Here is a 24,540-nt window from a genome sequence, read left to right on the forward strand (position 1 = left end):
AACACACCTTGTTTGTCTGTAACTGGGGCTTGTGAGGCCCTGTTCACTGTAACTTTGCTCTGAAGTTGAAAAACCATTTTACCATCTTGCAGCTGGCAGAAGATTCCTCTTGCCTGGTGAATGTAGATAACATCATACATGTTTAAGCAAACAAAAGTAATAGCTAAAATTCTGTTCCCTGGTATTCTGTTCCTCTCCCATTCCACACAGGCAAATCAGAACTAACCTGGATGATCTGTGTAGCTTGTGACTTGCTCTTCTCTCTCACTCTGTAGGTCTCTGTTCACTTCAGGTCCTCACTGCATAGGAAGTGCCCCCCTCCAGATGAGTTAGTGCAGCTGCTTTGACTGTAGAGATGGTCTTCTGGAGAAAAAATTGCAAATAAATAGTTATTTTTAGCTTTCTCTTAATATAAAAGGCATCTCCAATGTTTTTTCACTTTCAAAAGAAATTACAGGAGAAATATGTACAGAGGTTCCTATATGGTCTCTTAATTTCAATGCAGGGCTAGTCTTCTTTGCTGAAGCACTCAGCTGTGCTCTTAATATACTCTGCAATCAAATCCAATATGAATATCTCACAGACACCACTGTATCTTCAACACTGATTGCATCTGCATTGCAGACAAATTGTTGATTTGTTGCTCTCTACATTAAATTTGAGTGTAGGGATCGTAAGTGATCATTGATAAAGAAAAAGAAGAACTTTTCTGCACAGAGTGTGATTATCATACAAAAGATGGTTTTCAGCTGATACAGAACTATGGGCTTTGTTTTCTATCAGCTGCTCTAGACAGATGATTTCCAGGATTTAGGAGGAAATCTGTTATGAATTATTTGCTTTTATCATTCAGCTAATTTTCTTGTTGTTGGGTTGTTTTCATTATTTTTTATTAAACCCAAATGAATGTGCTCCAGGACATTCCACAAATGCTGCTGTAATGTCACTTTAGGAAATATCATTAAAACAACCTTTTCCTTGTTTGATTCCCATGGTATTTAACTAAACTGTTTTAAGAGAAACCTCATTAGAATTGTCAATTCCTCCATGTATGCCTTAAGGTTATTCATAGAAACTGTAGTCTTTGGGGGATAACAGAAAAACAGGGCTTCATTTTTCCCTCATTAACCCCATTTTCCACTGAAGTAACACCATCAACTTTAACACAGGTCTATCAACACTAGCCAAAGTCAAGCCTCTCTGTCTCTCTTGCCCCCACTCCCCTGTAAGAATTTGATACTAGTGAAAGACATCACATGAATCACAGGTAGAGTGAAGTCTTCTACCCAGCCTCAAACTGTATGTAGCACAGGAAGCAATTCCACTGCTCCACACTCCCCAAAAACCTTCCACCACAATTCCTGATTTTTGCCCTTATATTAAGAGTGTGGGGGACAGTACATCCCAAATACTACTTGGAACAAAATAGTAAGTGCCAGCTATGATCACACTTCCTGAGCTGCTTTGACTCAACCATGAGAAAAAAATAGGTATCACAGAGTACAGAATGGTTAGGGCTGGATGAGACCTCTGACAATCATCTGCTCCAAACCTAGTGCTCAAAGCGGGGTCAGCTAGAGGAGGTTGCCTGGAGCCCCACCCAGTCAGGCTTTGAGTATGTCTACATATGGAGCCTTCACAATCTCTCTGAGTAACTTTTTCAGTGTTTTGATCACACACAATAGAAATTTTTTATCTTTAAATGGAATTTCCTATGTTTCAGTTTGTGCCCATAAAATCTCATCCTGCCACTGGGCACCACTGGTTCCATCTTTCCTCCCCACATCAGGTGTTCATATATATTGATAAGCAGTCCTAGGTCTCTCAGTCTCTCCTCATATGTCAGATATACCAGCCCTTTAACCATCTTTGCCGCCCTTCATTGCACTCTCTCCGAAGTACCCATCTCTTTCTTGCCCTGCAGAACCCTAGAACTGGACACAACACTCCAGATGTATCCCACCAATGTTGAGAAGAGATGAAGGATCATTTGTTTTGACTTGTTGGCAGTTTTTCCTGTACAGTCCAAAAGCTGTTGTCTTTCTTTGCCACAAAGGTACAGTTCAGACTCATGTTCAAATTGTTGCCTACCAGAACTCTGGGTCCTTTTGCACAAGGCTGTTTTCCAACTGGTTAGCCCCAGCCTGTACTAATGCAGGAGGCTTTTCCTCATCATGAAAAGGACTTGGTGTTTTCCTTTGTTGAATTCTATGAGATTCCTGTTGAGGTGCCTCCAAACAGCAGTATGACCATCTGGTATGTCAATCTTTCTTCCCAGTTTTATGTTGTCAGCAAACTTGCTGAAGGTTCAGTCAGTCCCACCATCCAGGCCATTAATGAATATATTAAACCGTCTTGTATCCCAGAACTAAACCTGGGATAATCTATTTGTGTGGCCTGCAGCTGATCTGTTTGCTGCTGACCACAACCTTTCAAGCCCAGCAGCTCAGCTAGCTACTAAGCCATGTCACTGATTACTGATCTAGCCCACAGTTTGTCAGTTTGTCAATGAGGACATTATGTAAAAAGGTCAAAAGCCTTACTAAAGTCAAGATAAACAGCACCTACTGCTCTCTCCCTATCTCATCATAGAAGGCTATTAGGATGGTCAGGAATGATTTCTCCTTATGGATTCATGCTGAGTACTCCTGGTCATATTCTTGTCCTTTACATGTTTGGAATTGGTTTCAAGGATGATGGACTCCTTCACATTTCTAGGGACTGAGATGAGGCTGCCCACCCTGTCCAGATTATCTTTCTTGTCCCTCTTGAATATAAAAATGACAATTGGTCTTTTTCTGTCCTCAGGAATCTCCCCCAGTGGCTTTAACTTTTCAAACCTAATCAAGAGTGGCTTTACATTGCCATTAAACAGCTCCCTCAGTATTTGTGGGTGTATCCCATCAGGTACCAGGGACTTACTCTTGTACTTGTACAGTTTAGTTAAATATTCCCTAACCCAATTCTCATCAATCAAGGGTGAGTCTCATTACTTTATACTTTATTGCTGGTCTGACAGGCATAGGATTTCTCAAGGTGAGTAAATCAATGAAGATCACAGTGAAGACTTGAGCATCTCATCCTTTTTTGTGTCCTTTGCCACCAGGTTCCCTAGACTATTCAATAGTGGATCTGTTTTTTCCCTCTTCTTTCTTTTGCAATCAATCTCCCTTTAGATACTCTTTTTGTTGCCCTGTATGTGCCTTAGCAGTTTCAAGGCCAGATGGGTCTTGGTTTTCTTTGTCCCATCCACACAGATTCAGATAGAGTCTCTATATTCCTTTCAGGTCACCTGACCATACTCCCACCTCTTGTAAATTTTGTTTTATGTTTGTGTTTAGTTAGAAGCTCTTTGCTTACCTACACGGGCCTCCTGACACTTTTGTTTCATTTCCTGCTCATCAGGATGAACTTCAATTTGGAAGAGGTGATCCTTAAAAATCATTAGGCTCGCATTGACCTCTCTTCTCACCAGAGCCATGTCTTGTGGGATTCTTTCAAGGAGGTCCCTGATCAGGCCACAGTCTGCTCTTCTGAAGTCTAAGGCTGTGATCCTGTTTTTTGTACTGCTCCCTTCCCTCAGGATCCTAACTCTACCATCCCATGGTCTCTGCAGCCAAAGCTACCCTTGACTTTCACACCCCCAATCCATTCTTCCTTGTTTGTAAATGCCAGGTTCAGCAGAGTGACTCGTCTCTTCAGCTCCACCATTATCTGTGTTAGGAAGTTGCCATTACTTCAAAAACCTCCTGGATTTCTTATGCTGGGCTGTATTGCTGTTCCAGCAGACACTGAGGTGGTCATGGGCATCCTCCAGCTGCCCAAAGAAGTTCTTTACTCATTCTTTTGATCTCTAGCAGCATCCACGAAAGCATTGCTCTGGTTTGTTTCCCACAAGCTCCCAACTGGCTCATGGTCCATCACCATGATGAAGTAGTGTCAAACAGATGCTACAGTTGGAGAACCATTTCACAGCAACATCAGGCTCCTCCTCTGCTGCAGTTTTTCCTTCCTATGTTTTTAGGGAGCACTCAGAAATTCAAATGTATCCTGTTCTGGGAGACCTCATGCCCATTCAAATTATTACCACAGCTCAGGGTCAATTTAAATCAGTTTCCCAGTATACCACAGTTCCTTCCCAGTTTTCTGCTGTTGACATTTCTTTCCTAGTCTCCAGTCTTGCTGCCTGGGTCTCCACCACACTAAAACATGGTAGGTTTGGACCTCTAACTTCTGAGAAAGAAGTTTCAACAAAACCTTTTCACCACAGTAATGTACAGAAACCCTCACATGGTCCTGATTACTGTGGGGCTCTCTGCTGAAGGTTATCTCCATTCACTGCCTTGTTACCACTTCATGATTCAGTCTGTCCTTATACTCCCTAAAGAGTTTTCCTCAGTCATGAAACTCAAAAGGCATTATGTCTTCTCATCCCTGAGTCTAAAAGTGAGGTAGCTTATCCTACAGCACTTGCAATTGTAACAATTTTTCATTCTGATGAACAAACTGAACAAGTGACCAAATCTTTGTTCAGCCTCATGTAATAACTCTAATCTTAGTTATCGAGCTTTTATTGTCAAGTATGTGTATTATCAATACTTGTTTTTATAGTATTACTTTTGGTATGGAGCAGTGTTTGATTTTGTATTTACACCTGCATCTATCAGTGCCACAGCATCTCACTATACAATGAAGTGATCCTTGTCTCCACCTTCCTAACACATCATGTAAAAGAAGTAGGATGGAACATCTGACAAGAAACAAAAGTCAAATTCTGTGTGATGCTCATTCATCTCAAAGAAAGTTCCTGCCTCAGCTGATGCTAAGGCAGTGAATGCATGGAGTTCTAAGAAGTATTACCTGGCAAGATTTCTATATGCAGTCCTAAGCGCTCTTCTTAAAAGAGCTGGCAGAGATGGAACAGAGAAGGAGAGGTTTAATGCCAAATGTCTTTATTTAATGCAAATATCAACCCCCTTGCGTAATAATTTGACATTCCCTAGCAAAGACACACTCTACTTTAGAAATATTTACCATTCCTTTATTTTTTATAACCTTAAGAAAATTTGGGAGGAATGTGAACTGTTTTGGTTTTCGTCTTCCTATGACGGCAGAGTTTTATTTATAGCCAGGAACTGCAGGACATTTCTCACGTGGCTGCTGAAAATTAAAACAGCATGTAGAGTTTTGTTTTGTTTTGCTTTTATGCCTTTGCAGCTACAATCTCTCCCTGCGTTCCCTAAACCCTTGTTATTGTAACCAGAGCCACATTTTGCATTGCTACAATTGCAGGGTTATGTAAATTCCAAAGGCTTTAAAGGAAAGGGCCTGCAGATTCTACTCTGGGACATGAAGAAGTTGACACAAACAGTTATGCCCAACATCAAGGGAGAGACAAAGGCATTCATAAATTGTCAAGAGACAGGAAACCTAAGTCTCAGCCTCAGCATCAACCTGAAATTTTCTAAACCTTTAGAATTTACTTGTTTCATTTAAACTGATTGCCCTCTCATTTTCAGTGTTGCATTTTGCTAGGGCCAGGAAAATTTCCTTCAATCCTTTCTAAAAATCTTCATATGTTCTCTCTCACTTTTCACCAGTGAATACTGGCTTATCCAGAAGAGTCAGCAACATAAAGTTCTACAGGTACAAATATTTTCAGACTCAGGGAACTGTATTTTTAAAATTATGATGAAAATATGCATGTTGAAATACTTCAGTCATGATTATTTTTATATTTAAAAGAAAATCACAATGAAAGAGAAAAATCCACATGAATAAAAATTGTTAAGATAACAAAGAGATGTGCACCTGATCCTTTGCAAGCACTCTTTATGGCACTTAGGGAAGGGAAGAAGTGCAGTACACATTGCACTTCTTTGTGCTTCTGAGTAACCAAGTTGTAATGCTGACATTAGCTGTGCATTTCTGTGTGGGCATGGGCAAGCCAAATCATGTTTCTGACTCCATACTCTCTAAGAGAGGGATAATCGTGTCTGACTCAAACTCGGTGTTAGAAGGTTCTGCATAAGCTCGTCTTAGTCCACAGTGTTTAGACAACTCAGCTAAATGAGAAAAATGTTTAGCCCACTTCTCCAGACTTGCTTCTATTTAAGTTCAAAATCACCATTAGATAAATCATGTTTAGACCTCAGAAAAAACCCCTAGATTACATTATTCCTGAAGTATGTGAAGGTTCTGCTCATCACGGTGCACTCCAGTCACTGGAATGTGCTAATGAGAGCTCATGGATTTTGTGAAAAGGTGCAGTCAGAACTCCCTAGCCAATTCAGCTGACATGTAAGGAACAATGAGGCTGTGATGCCATTCTAACATGCTGCTTTCTATAGCTGTTAAATTTTCTAGTAAACCGTAGACTTACTGCAGTGGATATAAGAAAAAGAAAACCAAAACAAAAAAACAGGGCTTGCTGCATTTTTCACCCACATCTTTGGTGCAAAGTCAGTCATGGTAAGTGAGATAGAAAAGGAAGAAACACTGGCTCACACTTTGCAACCATGTAGGTTGGTGCCAAGCCAACATAGAAGGAGCATTCCAAACAATTCCCAAGATGTGGTATTTTGAAAACAATCAGTACAGTTGAAAAGATGCCTTCAATGGTGTACAATAGGTCCTCCTCACCTGGTAGTTCCTGCCATTGCACAGGTGGCAATAGCTATTATCATTACAAAGGTGTAGCTGTTTAAATCTTATCATGAAAGACAAGACGCACTTCTTAAGGTGCAGCTACACAAGATCCCTGCACAGCTCATAAGTTTCTACCAGTTTGGCATGTGTGTTTATTTACTTGGAGCCAGGAACTGCCCTGTGGAGCTCTGATCCTGACCATCACTGTGACCTTGAGCAAGTGACTGAATGCCTCTGCACTCACAGCTCCTTTTGAAGTCAACTGGTGATGTGTATGCTCACCAATTCTGAAAAAATCCGCAAGCCCTACAGGCCAAAACCAAAATCTATAACAGCTGAGGTGTTTTGGGTCACATTATAAATTATATAGATTTTTAACACAAAAACTGAAACATCAACAGGTAAGAAATATTTTTGTAAATGTGGTCATGTAATTGTACCAGTAGAACCCAACTCCCAGACACAGAGCAATGAAGTCCAAGGGACCATCTGTATTAACAATTTTTGGAAGAAGATGGTTGATTCAGAGTCTGTGTTGAGTCAGAAACAAGCAACCATAAGACAAAGAGAAGCTAGAAATCAAAGACAGCTATATTAGGCTGTGTCCCATTCTTAGTGTACCTAATTATAAGTATCTGAGAACTATGTATATTACTGAACCAAATAAAATACTGACAAAAATTGTTACTTTATTTCATAAGTTATGCTTTCTGATAGTGTAAACTGTTGTATTTTTTCCTCAAAGTTTACTAGCTTAGTGCTCAAAAGCACTGCGGAGCACAGACAAGAAATTCTGATAACCTGCAACATCAGATTCCCCAGGTTTTGATCTTAAACCTGATTCAAAATTGATACATGCCTCTAAGTGATCCGCACTGCTTCATATACCCCTCAGTATTTCATTAAAGTATTAAGCAAGATGGAGTTTGCTTAGCTTTCGGGACTGTGAAGTCTGCAGCCTGTAATTATTGGCCAAACCAGCATCATAGCTCCTACCTACAACTCATTAGTTTCCTTGAGTTGACAAAGCCTTTCCTTACTCTCTATTCTTGCATATCCAAGAGATACTACCTGGCTCAGCACAATTAGCAAAGCAGGCAGGACAAGGAGCCACTTAGTCACCGCTGACACATTTTACAGCAGAGTAGCTGACATGTCAAACAAGGCAAAAGAGGTCATAAAATGCTAATAAACATAACCACACAAACTTCTGACACATCAGAAAGACCATTTAAAGCAGAAGTCTAAAAAATCCTCAATACCGAATGACAGTAGGAAAATAAAAGGCCCTAGTTGGCCCAGTGGTTCAGTGTGGTGAGTTTTAGTTAGGCCCATATTAGTTCCTCAGTGCTGTGATATTCCTCTGCTGCATAAAGAAAGGAGGGCAAAAAAGAATGAAAAATGGTAAACACATGGGTAGAAGGTACATAGTAAAAAAAAAAAAAAGTAAAAATATCAAACCAAGCCTAACAGCAACAACAAAAAACCTTCCATTTGCAGGAGTAGAATAGAAATACAATTAGAACAGCTCTGCTTGGAAGGCACTCGCAATGATCAGACCAGCTGCCTGATTACTTTAATGCTCTCCAATGGTGCAACACAGGTGAGCCTCCAAAGGCAGGCTTGTGTTGTCCTCTCGACCTGCTGCAATCAGCTGCACTCAAAAATATCTTAAGGGAAAAAGACACCTGACACAGACATAGTAAAAATGACCCAAACTAAGAAGTGGCAACTCCGAGGGTGTGGGAAAGTTTGCAAACAAATCACTGGGTGTGTCAGATACACAGACGCTGGTATAATGCAGTGATTACTGTGTCTCAGTGAATATGTAAAAGAGAGCTTGGTGTTTCAAGAGCCAGGCACAATGACCGCTGAACAAACTCCAGTCTGGGTGCATTTGCCTAGGAGCAGTACGACATTTGCTGTGACCCAAAACTTCATGGCATGCTCAGAGATAACTGAAGCCTGGAGCTACTAAACAAATCCAGCATGGCATCTCATTCTACATGGAGATTTTCTAGACTAAATATCGCACAACTGGGAAAACTGCTTCTGCGACACCCATGAGTGAATTTCTCCGTGAGCTTCACTGAGGCTACAGGGCCCATTATGTCCCACCCTGACAGCATCACAAGATGCAGTGTATATGATCCATATCAAATGGTAAAGTTTGGCCCTGGAAACAAGCCTCTGAAATGTTGGTGAGAAGCTTTAAAAATCCAAATACAACAAATATAGGAACCTAGAGAGCTCACGGATTTAAGTTCACACAGTCTGTACAGAAAACCTAATAAATAAAACTTATACTTCTGTGCAGCCTTGGCTGTTCCATTGCAAGCAAGCAAACAAATAAACAAAGAGATAGATAACACTGAAAAGCACATACCCCAAGTTAATGGCAGTAGTCAGCCAGCAGAAGCAAGCCCAAGATTAACAATGAAAGAATTCCTAAAGGAAGTCAAGGAGCTTTTCCCATTTCTCTGGAGGCGTTGCCCCCCCAATCTGGCACCAAACTGTCCAGCTCTCTCTAGCTTCATGAATTAGGTTTATTCCTGAAGGAGCTCAAGAATCCCAAGAGACCATGACTAAAGAGGGCTCAAAGAAAAAATGAAAGTTGCCTATCTCTCCCCTCCACTGGGTAACCACTTAGCACTGTGTACCCAGAACTGAAGACAACATTCCTAGTATTGTTTCAGCCTAGCTCAGAGACATGTTTCCTCAGCAGGCTATTTGGATCAAAGACATAAGGCAACATCCCTCAAAGAGAAAACAAGGCAAAACACAGAGGGTACTTTTTCACCATCTGCTTCCATTTTAATTTGTTGCACTCCCACATGTCACCAGAGTCTGCAGGGTGGTCAGTTGGACTGTGGGTCATGTGCATTCATGGCAGTATAAGACGACAAGGTCATCACATCCTGTTTCCTACAATCATAGACAACTGTGTAATAGACACATAGTCCAGCAGTCTCCACAGCACATTTATTCCAAAACTGACACACATTAACATAAGCCTTTTCAAGTGACCAATGGGAAACAATTAGATAAGTTTTCCAGTCTGAAGTAAGGGCAGCAATCCTCATGCTTAGTTTAAAGCAGCTGACTGACAAATTAGGTATTTCATTGTACAGAGGTAGAACATCATCTCCCTGACCTCTGGTAACTGATTCTAGAGATCATAACAGTCCACTCTGTGGATAAAAATACATAGAGATAACTCTTTATGTCAAAATTAGAAAAAAATCCCCCCAAAAAATTCAGATTACATACAATGCATGTAATCTGAATTGTATGTTAACATATCTTGCAAAAATCAAAAATACTGATTCTCAAGACTAATGAAATGGCAATCCTATACTGCTTTTGATAAAAGTTCAGTGATACCATATGAAAATGCTAATAAATTATGATAGGTCAACAATTTACAGTAAGTATTTCCTTAGATAAGGCTCCCATTTCACAGTAGCTTAGCTACGCTAGCAGATGTGTAAATCAGAAAGAGTAAGGACCCCTGGAGATGTCCCAATAGATGTGAACATACTAAACATCACTGCTGAAAGTAAGTAGGGGATGAGACAGTGAGGAGTCATTTGCTAAATTTTGCATCTGATTAAACAGAAAATGTGTCATGAAGGACACAGCAGGACATTTATAGCTTAACACATGTCCCCCAGCAGGTACACAAAGCTATTCTAGATAAGTCCAGACTCAGCTGGAAAACAATTCATGGGTCCCCCAAGGAAAATTTCAGAAATTTTCAGTCAGAAAACGCATCTGTTTTTCTCCCTATAACTTAGTAATGGTAAGTGCCAAAGACTTTGTAACATTCACACACAGACTGCCTGAATCCTGCTGACGATGAAAGGCTAAGGTCAAGCTTTGTACTTCTGGCATTGGCAACACATTTCAGGGCCTTTACAACAGAGCCAGAGAGATTCACTCATTGGGATGCCTGACCCACAGGGCAGTAAAAGTATGAAACAAGCAATGAGGGCAAGTTCATATCTCAGTAGGGCACAGTTGGAAGACAGTTCATATTGGCAGGGCCCTAGCATGGTTATTACTCTATCCCTGCATAACAGTGCAGGAGGATGCTGACAGATCAGAGTGCAAGCGAGAACAAAACCAACTGTCTCTCTGTGCGCTCAGCTGTTAGAAACAGTTTAATTGGTTCCCGCTGTATACACGGCTGCAAAAGTAGCAAAGCACTGAAGTCCCCTCATGTTTGGTCAAGATCTTGCTTTCTTTCATCTGTTGTGCAGATGCTGATGGGGGTCACCTGCCTGGAGGGGGTCAGGATTCTGCCAAATGGATTTAAGGAGGGTACTCACTGTCCAGGCATCCCAGCTCAATGGTCAGTGACTCAGTGAGAAAACCAAGACTGTCTGCACTAGTGGATGGCTCCATTCCTGACATTTATAAGAATGATATCCTGGAAAACCTTCTCTACAGATCTATGCTTTTCTCTAAATACACCCATTCCACATAGTAGGGAAGTTCTCTTGCAACCATTATCAGCAGTACCTAAGTTTCATACTCTCAGTACAGGCAAAAACCTAAATGAAGTGTGGAGCACAGGAAGAATTGGAGATTGTAACTAAAGGTTCTGGGAAGATATGAGGGAGGGAGTAATAGAGAGAAGTACCCACTCGGCAATAGGGTGATATTCTTGCATTCTGGGAGTAGTATGATTTTGCTGAATATATGGCTTGTCTACCAGACAGGAGGCTAAACACAACATAATGATAAAGATGATGTCATAATATTTTAGTTAATAGCTATGGTTTTGCTACACTAACACTTCAGAAGACATAAAGGTACCTGAAATAAATGGGTCTCTAATCACCAATCTACAGTGAGACTACTTATGTGCTAGCACAGACTCCCATTAATTTTCAGGCATCTGACAAAGCTGTGCCTCAGTTTCCCAAAATGCTAAATCCACTAATATTTGTAAAGTGCTTGGAAATTTTCCAGAGGAAAGTGCTGAATGCAAACAACAAATTGCTAACTTTCTCTGTTATATATATGTGACTTATTCTCACATGTTTATACAGTGTATGATTGCAGACAAGAAAATATTCTCAGCATTTAACTTTCATTGGCCAAATGGGAACAGTCCATTTACATGACCCAACTCTAGGAGAAACAATCTGACTAACAGTCATAAAATAACCACATCATTCAGGGTTTGATCTTAAACCAATGGAAAGTACATTTGCTGTATTGTAAGCTAATGATTTATTGACTACATGTCTCCAGAGGGAATGGACTATTGTAACACACTTGGGGGAAAACAATGGCTTTAGGTTAGAGGGAAATCATGTTACGCCTCTAGAAGAGTCCGGGAAGTTTCTATGCAAGGATCAGTAGAGACAAAGATGCTTTAAGAGTTCCACAGTTGTTTCATTCCTTCTTGGAAAGGTTGTTTGCTTTGACCTGACAAGGAAAGGAGCAGAATTGGCAGGCTGATGCAGAACAACATGGAATTCCCACGTATTTCTGTCACAGCCTTCTGGAGATTTGAAAGAAAACAGATGGCAGTGCAGGACCAAGAGTGTGAGAAGAGATTAATGATTTTTAAAGACCAGCATGAAATACTTAAAAATAGCCTATTTTTTTTTTCTTTTTAAAGCACTGAGCTTTCCTGGAAAATGGAAGAACCCAAAACATTTGTTATGAAAATATCAGCAACAATATTGCTACTGATGAGTATGCCTATTTGAAATGTTTAAAGAAATATTTAAAAGCAAAAGAAAATACAAAACATCACTAAAAAACAACTAGAGGAGGGTTAGCAAGTTAAATATTTTCTGAAAAAAATTGTCACTCTTTGTAATCCATTTTTCAACTGGGGAACCAGCAGAGATGCTGATCCCTTTTTTTCAATGTCAAGAAGACACAGGTAGTGCTAAAAATGAAAGTATAGTTTCTTCACATGCATTCTTGACACTTGAAGAACTCCAAATTATTAATAAGTTTCTGCAGGTTTGTGGTGTGCCTGGTCAGCTTCCTCAGTCAACATCGTATAGCTACGACTGCCTCTCCCCTGGTGAATAGCTGAAACGTCAGAGGATCTTCACATTGTTTTCTCTCTCAAAGACCACAGGAATATAAAAATGACTACATGGAGTCAGAAGTCCATCTAAACCAGTACTGTATCTCCAAGTAAAGGTCAGCTGCAGACAGTTAGGGAAAGCATATAAAAATACCATACATTGTCTGATCCTACCCCTGCTCAATCCTTTCAGTTGTTTAGGATTTGCAGATGGGAGTACAACCAGATTATCATGTTTATTAGCTACCAGTGGACCCATCCTCCAAGATTTTTCACCTCTTCCCACAGCTTTGTCTTAGGAGAAGAGAATATTTCCATGAGATATTAAACCTTGAAATGTATTCTTGCATGATTTCTTCACAATAAATCCAACCTGGACTGTGCACCTTGGCAGAAATGTTCCTTCTCCTTTGTGTGTCTGTGTTTGTGTATTTATTTTATGAAACTATCCTGGGAACACATCTTCACATCAGATCTTAAAATGTTTAGTTGGACCTGATCACATTCTTCAAAGAGGAGCAAGGGACTGCACAAGTTTCCTTCTCTTAAGACTTCACAGCTCATTAATTCAACTCTTTAAGCAGCTAAAAACATTGCCCCTCCAAACAGCAAACAAAATGCAACCCCCCCCCCAAATCAGGCTTGTTCACTGCCTTGAATAATAAAAACTATAAAACAGCAGGAATGAGTCCTTGTTTATGCCTCCTTAATAAAAATAATATATCAAGGAGACAGAATAGACTTGTTGGGTCTCACAAATTAGCTTTGCCCCATTTCAAAGAAGAGCTGGGTTGGCACATACCTTGCCTGGATTTAAGTTGTTTTGGGACACAGTGATGAGAAAAATACTCCCCAACAAAAACAAATGTGAACGTCAAAATTCATGAGCAGAAATACCAATTTCAGCAGAAATACCAATTCCTGGGAAGTCAGCAAGCACTTGCTATTCAGGGAGAAAGCCTATATCTTTCTTACTGCCAAAGTTTTTCTCCGTTCCTGAAGGTTACCTCTATTTCCATTTTCATGCAGTCTAAACACAACCTTCTGATCTCCAGCTCCCATTCCTTGAATTCCAGCAAGTCTTCCGATGTCATCCCTTTCTCATCTATTTCCTGCTTTCTACCTTTAGTCCTTAATTTTTAACTTCAGAAAAGCCTTATCACTGGTATAAGCCTGTCGTACTGTCAGAATAATTTTTCTACTAAATCAAAAAACCCCAAGCTTCTCCTGGTCAGTTTTGTTACTCCATGCTGCAGAATTATAGAATATCCTGAGTTGGACAAGACCTACAAGGATCACTGAGTCCAACTGCTGGCCCTGCAAAGGACCATTCCCAAGAAGGACCATTCCCAAGAATGACACCATTCCCAAGAATGACACCAACGTCCAAATGCTTTTGGAACTCTGTCAGGCTGGTGCTGTGACCACTTTCCTGGGAAGCCTGTTCAGAACCAAACCACAAAGAACCTTTTCTAATAGCCAACCTAAACATCCCCTGACACAACTTCAGGCCATTCCCTCAGGTCCTGTCACTGGTCACCACAGATTTTTGACCTGTGTCTAGTAAACTCTTACTATGAGAAGACATTATCTGACACCATAGAGATCACCAGAGAAGCCAAGATCTCAAGTGTTGAAATACCATGAAAATATATGGAAATAGACTAAAAGTATAAATCTAAAAGGAAGCATGAACACTGAGCAACATACAAACCAGACACAAAGCCTCAGGGAGGAAAAAGCTTGTTTGACCATCACCAGGTACCTGGTGTTTAACACACAGCACTAAGACAGCTTGAGGCTACACTACCAACAGCACTGCTCAGGGTGTGATGTGATCATGTGCATGTGGTTACATGGCTCTCAGCAAATCACAGCTGGCTACATTCTTTCAAGAAAAAGAGACCATGAGTACAGGACTAACATACCAAAGCTCATGGGAGCTTCCAGCAGCATGGGACACATTCATCTGTGACTTCCACTGCTGTAAACCAGCAGTAGTTTCACAGACTTTCAGAGAGTTACTCTGCTGTAAGAAGTATGTGAGCAGAATCAAATGCACTCCGTAGATTTGCCCAAGTCCCTTGGCCAGCATTTCAAAAACAGCTTGTAATTTTGGCTCTCTCAATTTTTGAGTGTCTTGGTGTCTTAAAAGACACTAAAAATAAAGAGCCAAAATTACAGGTTACTTTGCACAACTTGGGCCTCAGTTTCTCTTTACCAAGTTCTGATGTTACTTGGACTTATTTGGAATTGAAGCATGGAGTAAGTTTCTTAAACAATACAGTGCTACAGAAAACTTTCACTAGATGAGAGCTGACTTGCACTCTCTATGTCTCAGGTCACTCAGGTTGGAAGATAACAAGTCCCTGGCCCGATAATGACACTGACTTGTGCCAAACAGAAATAACTTCACTGGTAAGTGGAATTGTAGAAATATGAGACATTATTCAGACCTACTGCATGCTAGTATATGTACTGAAAACTACCAGTTTTCTACACATGCCTGAGTTCAAAAGAGTGTCATATTAGGGATATCACTGCCATCACACTGGCAAATGGAAAAGCTACGTGAGACACAACTGTCAATAATCAGCTAACCCAAAAGCATGGGAAAACACACATAAACTCTTTCATCCAATGAAAATAAGAGCAGTCAGCTTTCTTTTAATTTAGGAACATGCTGTGCTTGCCTGGGGGTTGCAAGGGCAGGGAAGGGAGAGAGGGTCAACTCTCCATAGGACTGACCCAGGTTTGAAAATTCACAGCAATTAAAGTGCTGAAAGCCAAGCCTCCCACACATCCTTCCTCTAAGTGTCAGGAAATAGTGTCCCTGATTGCTCAATCTTTAAGTCAGATGGCTGGCCTGGAGGGACTAAATGGGTTTCTGGGATACCATTGGACCATGGGGGAATTTTATATCAACTAAGGCAGATGAAGCAAACCCAAACTATTTTGGAGATGCCTTCATGATGCTATTCAACTCTTGATGAGTCTCCCTTTCAATTAAGTACAATAACTTCACACCATGTCTGGACCTGGTAAGAAAAATATGACTGCTTTTCAAGATGAACAGAGCTACATATAAGAAGCATAACTAAAACAAACAGCAGTGATAGCAGCAGACAAGTGATACGGTGTGGTAAAGCCACTAGGATATCCAGGGAATTTGCTTATTCAGCTCTGTGAAACCATGAGACCTCACTTCACAACACATAATATAGACTTTTAAAACCTCAGGGTTGCACTGTGACTGTCACAAGCTGCAGCACGCAATGGCTTTCTGTTCCGCAAAACAAAACTGAAAAGATGTCTGTCTTGTCCATATTGTGTTTTTTTTAATCTTGCTTCCAGGGTAAGTCCATCCATACACAAACTAGCAATTTCCTGGCTGGTATAACCTCATCCAAATTCAAGGATGCTAAAACCCCATGCATTCTCATTAAAACTAAATTTATGTCCTGCCAGATCAATACCTCCCTTCCCATTTTTCCTCCCAGCCTTCCACTCAGTGTGATACTTTCCTGTTGAACCGCAACTAACAGCCCACAGGGAATTTCCAGACTTGCTACCCCTGCAGGTAGTGCTGCTCACCCGTTGGATGCTGAGCTGAAGGAAAGACAGAGGGATAAAGAGACAGAAGGGAAGCAGTCAGATTAAAACATTCCAAATATGGAATTTTCTCCTCCTTAGTTCTTCTTCTCACCCTCTCAGCTTTCAGCAGTCCTGTATATATTAGTCCTGTATTGCCCAAAGTACTTCAGAGAGACTAACTGTTGAACAAAGTAAAAACTGTTTGCAGCTCCCGGACACTTGTCTTGGCTATGACACCTCTCAAGTTTTTATTGGGGTATAGAGGTTTCTAACAAGTTACTACATTCCTTGAGAACTTTTTTTCTTTTATATCGCCAGCCAATGTGATTAGGCTGTTAAGAAAAAAAGCAGCTTCTTGGAAAAGGAGTTGCTAGGCCCATTGGAAACAAAATCTAGTAAGAAATAAATGGGGTAGAGGAAAAAATTCTGATATGTCAGCACAAACTAGCTCAGATCTCAATAGTTCTCCAGACTCCTTCCAAGTCTGGAGACATTACTCCCAAATATCCCAATAATCCAGGTCCCAGTAGTCCAGATATTCCAATAGTCCACTCTTTGGACTATCCTAATGGTCCAGATCCCAATATTCCAGGTCGCAATAGTCTTCCAGACTCCTACCAAGTCTGGAGACATCACTTCCAAAACACATCTCTGCAGGCTTTGCTTTTGAGAACTCGTGCTGCTTTACAAATGCATCAGTACAGTTCCTTTTTCTCCAGCTCATGCTTTGCAGAGCATGGCATAGCATGGCATCTCTTAGTGGGAATTAGACCTTGACCATCTGCTCAGTAAAGGCTATCCCCATTACATTGGCCAGCACGGTGCATCTGCAGTTGTTTTCAGCACAGCTAACCACACCTGCTCAATTTCATTATGCAATGGAGATCCCGGTAAAACTCCCTCCTCTCAGTCCTCAATTTTCTTCTTTTATTTCCTTCTCCCTGCCTCAATAAACCACTCTGTCACCCTCAAGAGGAAAAGTATTTGCAGACTTTTTCCATTACCAAGACAGCTCTGTGCAGGGAATGCTGACTTGCAGCTGCCTTTATTGTGACTGCTTGTTGGCTGAGGCCAATTGCTAACAGCATGGTGCATCGTATTGTGCAATTCACATAGCTCCTGCTCCTCAGCCCAGCTTTGTGTTTATGCTCAAGGGTATTATATCTCCTTCCAGCATCTGCACAGGCCAACAACGCTCCTTCTGGCCAAGAGCTTTCTACAAGTGCTTGCAAAGTGTGTCATCTTCATACAGGAGGCCTCAAACTGTTCCTGAGGAAGCAAGCTGCTTCTGTCACAGCTCATAAGAGAAGATGCCAGTGAAGAGGACAGCTGCCTTACACAGCTGTCCCCAGAAATGCTCCCATCTCCACTTAGGGAATTAATAGACATCCAGGTGTGAGGCTGGGGAGGTAAGGTTAATGAAATACAGCATTGAGTTTTAATTTCAAATAGATATACCTATGTGCCCCACTGAAAACATCACCTTCTTATGGAGTAGGCTTGGGAATCTCTGGACTGCTGAAGTATAAAAAAAATATTAAAAACCACTAGTTTTATTTGGGACTTGGACCAGGTGTCTGTATAAGTATCTCTGCAAGTTTTTCACAGGGAGATTCTCCTTGTAGGAGCTGACTTGTTCATGTATGACCCTGTAACAGCTAGGTTTTAGATGTGAGAGATATCTCTTCTCTGCAGAACCAGTGGCTTCTTTGGAGAGCCCTTGGTATGAAGTGAGTACAGGCTCAAGGTGCTAAATTTGTCAGATTTAGCATAGTGACTCCCCATACTTGTGTTAGGGGGATCTGTTATCATTAGTAGCCTCGCAGAGCAGGACACGACTTCATTGTCAGGGGCCAGCAAATTGCCTGTCATCCTTGTAAGGAAAGAGAAACTGCTTGCTGCACAATATAACAAGGGATTAAAGAGTTAAAAAGAAATCCTACATTGTGGAGTTGCCTAAGGAAGTTGATTTTTGCCTAAGGCTTTCTTGGGATTTTGCTTTCCTGCTACCAGAACATGAACTAACTGAATTTCAGTTAATTTTGTAGTCTTCCAAAGATATGACCTTCCCCTCCTCGCTCTCCTCAGATCTCCCTTATGCCTTGTCACCCCCATCCATATACAGACAAGTGCAAAAGCTTGCACTTTCAGCCCCTCTGCATACCTTTGGGAGAAGCAATCAAGCTAAACCTGAATCCGGTGTGCTGCCAAGCTGGCTTCAGGATATTTCAGAAGAGGAAAAATAAAAAAGAAGAAGAAAGAAAGACAATCAGAACTTGCAGGGATTTGTTCTTGAAAACAAGCAAAAACATGAGAAGCTTTGCTGCAGCAGCTGCACTTACATTGTAGTAGCTGTGTCTCCGCGCAGATCCTCCCCCTTCTGCAGTCCCATAATCCACACAGAGAAATGCCTGTACTGCTCCTCTTGCTGGCACTGCTGTTGGAGTGAGACTGGAACTGCTGCTGTTTTCACTTTCAGACCAGCCTCTCTCTCCAAATCCTCTGACGTCAGACAGCCTGCAAGAGATATTTATGGAATGAACAATCTAAAAGTTTGTCTAGGTAGATTTCAAACGGCAGTTCGGGAGGATTTGTAAATTTTGCACTCTTGGATAGAAAACCTCTCCAAGAGGGTCAGGGAGGAAACAGTGGGGAACTACAGATGTGGTTGTACAAGTCACTGGCAAAAGACAATCCCTGTACTTTTCCACCCATGGTATATTATATCCACACCCAGGATGTAACTATCTGTCATGTAAGTCCCCATTTGGAAAGTGGTTTTCCAGTCTCTCAGCTGTGCTTAAACAGAGTTTGAATCAAGCGTGACATAGAGGTCTCTCAGAGATACTCTCCAAGCCCACAGCCCTCTGCTGTATCCAGGCATTGACTAGATTTAACTAAAATAGGACTGAAACAGGCCTTCCAAGCATCCTGTCCATGTCCTCTTTCAGTTTGGCACCAACCCCTTCCAGCTGGACAGTTTTCTCAGGCATGTGGGACATTTTGGCCATCTTCCCTCCTAACTTCAAAATACCTTCTAGAAGTGTCTCATCTCAGATAAATATCAGCTCAGAAAATTAATTTGATCTTTGATCTCTATTATGGTTTGCCTATTTGCATCTTTCTATTATTCCTTTGCTACTGTACAGTATGATACTTTTCACCTGCTGTGAAAGCCACTTCAGTGTTATATGGAAGAGATGCTAGAGCAAAAAACTGAAACAGTATTAGCATTAATGCTAATCAGTACTTGCAGAGTGAAATGCTCTCATGGTATAATCCTGCTGAGGCAAGTGATGATAAATTTGGACTGATAAGACCTCTTTGTTTTGTATTTAGAAGCTGAGCTTGGCTGTAAGCCTGTAAGTATCAGTAGTCCCATCTAAGAGATGAAACTGAGGTCTGAAGGTGAAGTGATATATGCTAAAAGTCCTTGAGTGAGCTTTGCTTTGTTACAGACAGACCTTTTTAAGAAGTTCAAAACTTATTCAACATTTTCTGCAGGAGTGTACAAATGTGCTGGTATTATAAGCAACTGGGTTTTTGGGTTTTTTTTATACCCCATCATTTCCATTTGTAAGCAGTTATGAGAAGTATATGTCTTGGTACCATTTTTGGAGATGCAACTGCTATTTTAAAATGTGCCAAGGTTCTTTTCTGTGCAACTCACTAAGAGAGAAAATTTACCATTTGGGGCTGTGTGGATTAGCTTTTTCATACACATATGCTTTCTCTTTTCTGCTCTACCATCATCACCTTTGGGCATGAGCCAGAGCTCCTTGAAATCAATAAAAATCATCTGATAAACTTCAAAAGGCTTAAAATCAAATTTTCTCTGATAACTGTCTAATGGCAGCTATCCCCATGCAGTGTTATATCATCACTATGACCAAAAGCTTTGAGATATGTTCCAGAAAAAAATGGTATATCTTTGAAGAGATTTCCACTTTTATACTTACAAGATGAGTCTAAGAATCTAGCAGATGGAGGAACAGAAAAATTATCCCAGTTTCAAAGCAGTACTCAGTCAAGCAAAGGAAATAAAACATTTTCCCATATAATGAAAAATAACAAAACGAACACAGTTTTGACAGTGCAATCCAAGTACTGAACAAGTAGTGCTGTTGTTCCCTCTGGCTATGAGATTTGCCACTTGTCTACTTAGGATCAACAAGGATCACTCAGGGCACGAGTCCCTGCCTTGCCATGCTGCACGCTAATCTTATTAAAGATCAACCCTGGAGTTACATTGCTACCTGTTGGAAGTTTGTCCCATAGATATCCACAGGGAGCTCTGAAGGGCAGAGTGACTCAGGCTTTTTCTGTAGGATACCAGAGCTGTTGCTTGTGGGGAATTGCAGATCCCACCAGCTTAATCATTGATTCAGCTCCTCTAAAGCACAGTAAAGGCTCCTGGTGTTTGTTAAAGATGAGATGGCTATCCATGACTCCTATTTCCTCTGTTTAGTTTATAAGATTATATTACATCTCCCTGGAGAGTGGAATAGGAACAGGAGGAATAGTGGAAATCCTGACCATCACACAGAAGTAAAGGATGAATAACCACAGCCTTAGAGTGTAAGCCAAGAACAAATGGTATTTCTTTATTTCGAAAGACTTTGCAGCAAGATTGAAATGCCAAGAGACTGAAACACTCTGTTTACCCATACATTACATGGACATTGACAGTTAACCTGTGTACAGTAGCACATTTAATTTCTGTCCTGAAGGGATGTGCCCCATACCATGTAGTTGTTAAGGTAGAAATATTCATCCCATCAGAAATACTATAGCATTCCAGCTACTGTGGACTAAGGCAGTATCTCTATGAAGCTGTTGCATTTCTGTATGCAAATGAAAGGTAGCATAGCCAGTTGTATATTTGTATATTCATAACCTCTGCAGTGAATCCCACAGGAGTCAATTTCACAAGATGCCTCAGAAGCCCTTTCTGGAACACAACACCATGATAAGAAGAGCACAAAGAAATCCTCTGTGGGCAATCTGTACTCCCATTTCCTATACATGAGAACCCTCTCCATTAGACTGAGAACGTGCATGCATGAGCAAAAATTGTTTAAACAGAATTTATTTAAAACAGCAATTCTCCCAAAAGAAACTAAAGACAGGCACTTTTGGTGGGTGAGGAGAATCAGCTTTGGGCTCTGGACCAACACAAGTATAGGCACTACTCAGCCCTAAAACACAGAGAAAATACAGAGAACCAAGTGAGACCTTCTGCATCACTTGCACATGACTGAAAAAACAAGACAGCACGTGCTCCTCAGATCCAAACCAGTTTAATACATGAGCAACTACAGAAGTCCAGTTATCACTCCCTTAGTGCTACATAACAAAATAATAATCCTAAGGAAATGAAACCCTATTAAAATACTCTTCTTGCTGCCATAGTGGAATGGGCCATTCACCGCACTAGTCTAGTACACTGCCTCAAGCAGTGGTTAGATACCTGATGACTCAGAGCATGAAGAATGGAAAACTGCATCCAGCCAGTTGTGGGCTGGAATATTACATAAGGATGAGGGGTTAAAGAGAGAAGAGAAATTCTTTCTTGAGCCCCATTGTTGATCAGTTTACACTCTGAAGCGTGAGGCCATTTCAGATGCTGAGGTTTTTTTCCTTGCACTGGTATTGCTATGTATGCTATTTCTGCATATATTTCAGTTTGGGAACCTGCCAGGGTTTTTTCCAATCCACTGAAGTCAGGAAATGCAAAGTTAAGGCATATGTTCAAAGAAGAGCACACACCAAAGCATGCAGAGAGCTCTGTCTTTGTCCTCAGATGCACACAGCCTTGGCGCTAGCTTTTTAATTCAATCGGCGATTTCCCTTTCATTTTTTCATGATGGAATTTTATTCACTGTGTACTCTTGGCCTCCAGATTTATTTCTTCATTGCACTGACCAGAGAGAAACTGCCTACAGGTCTTGTAGATGTCTTCATTTCCAAGACCTGAAGAAGCACCACAGCTTAACAAGGGTTAGCAAACAGTTTAAGTGATTGGAAGGAAAGCTGGTGATGTGTTGCAGATAAACATGTGCCAGCAAGAATGATTGTTCTAAGACACTGCCACAGCTACCTGTGAACTGTGTAAGGGATCATACTCTAATCAGGAAAGGCGGAAGAAAGCACTTTCTGGAGCTGTACACTGTGAACCTGTGATACACCTTTAGCCACACAGGATCATGCAGAACATGAGAAGTGTCTGAGTATCAGAACCAATGTATAGCACTGAACTGTCAGCATTTTAGACTCAGTTTTCTCCAGTATTGGAGTCAACACAAAGTAACAATCAGTGGAGAATAAAGCTGACATAACAGAAGGAACATTTCAAATTTAAAATAATGCAGTGTTAAGCAGAGTAAGACTTATAAAGCCATCATGTCTGCAGTACATTGTGACTGAACTCAGAGCCTCAGGCACAGACTGGACTTCTCAAACTAAATCAGCAACTTAGATGGACAGTATTCATACATGAGAGTAGACAGAAGGCAGCACTAGCTGAGAACACCCTGCCTCAGCACTGGCAGAAGAGAAGGCAGGAAAGAGTGAGCTTTATTCCACACAGGGAGTTGTGGCTAGGCTCTGACTCCTTTGCAGCAGTCAATTAGACCAAAGAGAATTGAGTAGGCAAGACTATTTGGACAGATCTAAACTAAAATTGTTCTGCAGATATATAATATCAGAATTAAACAACATTTTGTAATATATCACAGCCTGACTAGCTATTCCCAGCACTATCTTAGACTCATTTTGTTTTCCACCAAAAACTGTATAGTGAATTCAGGTTAACCAAGGTCCTTTGAGAGCTTTGTGGGACAACAGTTTCTTGGCTTCTTTCACACACATACTGTAGTGATGACTGCAAAAGTGGAGATGATTTAAAGAAGCCAGATAAAAACATATGCACACAGTAGAAAATGATGCAGACAGAAATGCCAGCAATGATATACCATATTAACAGCAATCATCATGTGTTAAAGGGGAGCCTAGGTAGGAAGAAGAGCTCAGTTCTGTGGAATGTATCAAATTTAACTGTCTTGACTGGTATAATTTTTTTTTCTTTTCTTTCCTAGACATTCTCTTTTCTTGCAAAATATTTATTTTTAAAAGATTCCAGGCAGCCAAGAAAGTCTATTAGACTGGCAATTATCCTGAGTCACTTCCTACAATGGTTTAAAACAACTCCGAAAATCTCTTTTGTGGGCATGAATGCAAAAGTACGTCAGTGGCTCACAGAGTTGAACCAGTAAACCTGAAAAGAGTAATGATCTACAGCTAGTTACATCACATTTTTAATAACATTGAAAAGTTGTCAAGGTTGGAAAATCGAATGCTGAAAAATGACAGACAGCAAACACATTATGATATGAACATGTTTAGCCACTACCCATGTAAAACAGCTGTGGCAGAACGTGGGATGGAACACAGCTGCCTGAATTTCAGTTCAAGACATTTAGCTCAAGACAACTCTCTCCTTTCAGCTCTTGCCACAGTTGATGTAAGCCTGATGCAAGCTCAGTGATGAAGCAAGTATCTAAAAAATGCAAGCACACAGCTGGAGCTGGCGCTGCAACTTTGGTGCTTCTACACGTTTAGGTGTTTTGGTTTACCAATGCTTTTGCTCTTTACTGTTGCTCTTTCTGTAATATTTACTAATTAAAGAAAAAAAACCCAATAGTTCCACAACATTTGTCCATGTAATCCTTCTGAATTTTTGAGATATCAACATAGCCCCTAAAGTCCCCTGAATACAGTTTTACTCCACTGCTGTCATGATACCATACTGCTCTCCCCTTGCAAAGCTGCCATTTCAAGAAGTAATGAAATTTAGCCATGACATATCCATGTGTCTTCTCAGGTAGGAAAACGTAAGAAAGTTCTTGAGCTTTGCTTCTGAAACACAGTACAGTATTATCGACCTAGGCACAAAATCTTGGCACAAGTATTCTTGGAGTATATACAAACTGTACAGACTGCTAGGCTTGAGCCCCAAGTTTTATTACCACACCAGCCAAAAGTGACCTTGTGTGCTACCCCACCTGCAGAATAAGAAATAAGGACAGCTTGTCTACACCATAAAAGCATAGGATCTTGACTGATAATAACAATAAACATTTCCTAATATTTTATATTATAAGAAGTGAAACAAGAAAACAGAACAAAATACAACCACATCATTTAGGTATTATTTCTCTTTTGTACCTATTAAATACCAC

At 40.7% G+C, this 24,540-nt stretch overlaps 1 protein-coding gene across 1 annotated transcript in view; it reads right to left on the reverse strand.

Annotated features, from left to right (window-relative positions):
* DAAM2 (dishevelled associated activator of morphogenesis 2) overlaps positions 1-24,540 on the reverse strand; it is a 223,546-nt gene that overhangs the window by 184,822 nt on the left and 14,184 nt on the right. The window contains exons 4-6 of the mRNA XM_085055065.1: positions 18,643-18,817; positions 18,465-18,516; positions 227-363 (exon numbers count right to left, since the gene is read on the reverse strand). The gene's annotated coding sequence lies outside the window, so the exon portion shown is untranslated. The remainder of the gene's footprint in view (positions 1-226; positions 364-18,464; positions 18,517-18,642; positions 18,818-24,540) is intronic.

The sequence above is a fragment of the Lichenostomus cassidix genome, chromosome 3 (genome assembly GCF_008360975.1).
Source record: "Lichenostomus cassidix isolate B80296 chromosome 3, HeHo_3.0, whole genome shotgun sequence".
Lineage (NCBI taxonomy): Eukaryota > Metazoa > Chordata > Aves > Passeriformes > Meliphagidae > Lichenostomus > Lichenostomus cassidix.